We start from the raw sequence: 1,987 nt of genomic DNA on the forward strand, positions 1-1,987 counted from the left end.
ACTAAAGTGTACACCAAAATGTACATATATCATGGTCCTTGCCGATTGAACTTTGCTATTTGTACACTGATTTTTGCCACGTTGTTTGACGTTTGCATAAGAAAATAGGTTGAAATTTAAACTGTCCAACGGGGTAATGTCACATGGCAAAGTGAAAACTAAAGTGTACACGATAGTGTACATGTAGTAAGGTTCTTATCGATTGAACTTTGCTATTTGTACACTGATTTTTGACTCATTGTTTGACACTTGCATTGTTTTCATGTTGTCAGGTGTCAATTGGATGGGAAAATCTTTTGAAATTTAAACTATCCAATAGGGTTATGTCACGTGGCAAAGTGTAAACTAAAGTGTGTACACCATAGTGTACATGTAGCAAGGTTTGTAATGACTGAACTTTGCTATTTGTACACTGATTTTTGACACATTGTTTGACACTTGCATTGCTTTCAAGTGTCAATTGGGTAGGAAAACTGTTTGAAATTTAAACAGTTAAACAGGGTAATGGCACGTGACAACATGTAAACTAAAGTGGGTACACCATAGTGTACATGTAGCAAGGTTCTTAATGATTGAACTTTGTTATTTGTACACTGATTTTTTTGCATGTTGTTTGACACTTACATTATTGTCAATCAATTAGATGGGAAAACTATTTGAAATTTAAACTATCCAACAGAGTAATGTCCGTGACAAAGTGTAAACTAAAGTGTACATGTAGCAAGGTTCATACCGATTGAACTTTGCTATTTGTACACTTATTTTTGACACGTTGTTTGACACTTGCATTGTTGTCCAATGTCAATTGGATAGGAAAACTGTTTGAAATTTAAACTATCTAACGGGCATATGTCACGTGGAAAAGTGTAAACTAAAGTGTACACCATAGTGTACATGAAGTAAGGTTCTTGCCGATTGAACTTTGCTATTTCTACACTGATTTTTGACATGTTGTTCGATACTTGCATTGTTGTCAAGTGTCAATTGCGTAGGAAAACTATTTGAAATTTATACTATCTAATAGGGTAATAGCACGTGATAAAGTGCAAACTAAAGTGGGTACAACAGAGTGTACATGTAACAAGGTTCTAACCGATTGAACTTTGCTATTTGTACACCGATTTTTCACACGTTGTTTGACACATACATTATTGTCAAGGTTCAATTAGATGGGAAAATTGTTTGAAATTTAAACTGTCCAGCAGGGTAATGTCACGTGGCAAAGTGTAAACTAAAGTTCACATGTTGCAAGGTTCTTACCGATTGAACTTTGCTATTTGTACACTGATTTTTGACACGTTGTTTGACACTTGCATTGTTCTCGAGTGTTAATTGGATGAGAAAAATGTTTGAAATTTAAACTGTCCAACGGGGACATGGCACGTGGCAAAGTGTAAACTAAAGTGTACACCATAGTGTACATGAAGCTAGGTTCTTACCGATTGAATTTTGCTATTTGTACACTGATTTTTGATACGTTGTTTGACATTTACATTGTTGTCAAGTGTCAATTGGATGAGAAAACTATTTTAAATTTAAATTGTCCAATGGGATAGCATCATGTGGCAAAGTGTAAACTAAAGTGTATACCATAATGTACATGTAGCAAGGCTCTTACCCATTTAACTTTGCTATTTGTGCACTGATTTTGGACAGGTTGTTTCACTATTGAATTATTGTCTAGTGTCCATTGGAAGGGAAAACTGTTTGAAATCTAAACTGTCCAACAACGTAATCTCACGTGGCAAAGTATAAACTAAAGTGTACACCAAAATGTACATATAACATTGTCCTTGCCGATTGAACTTTTCTATTTGTAGACTGATTTTTGCCATATCGTTTGACACTTGCATAGGAAAATTGGTTGAAATTAAAACTGTCCAATGGGATAATATCACGTGGCAAAGTGTAAACTAAAGTGTGCACCATAGTGTATATGTAGCTAGGTTCTTACCAATTGAACCTTGCTATTTGTACATTGATTTTT

This window comes from Olea europaea, unplaced genomic scaffold (genome assembly GCF_002742605.1).
Source record: "Olea europaea var. sylvestris unplaced genomic scaffold, O_europaea_v1 scaffold44, whole genome shotgun sequence".
Classification (NCBI taxonomy): domain Eukaryota; kingdom Viridiplantae; phylum Streptophyta; class Magnoliopsida; order Lamiales; family Oleaceae; genus Olea; species Olea europaea.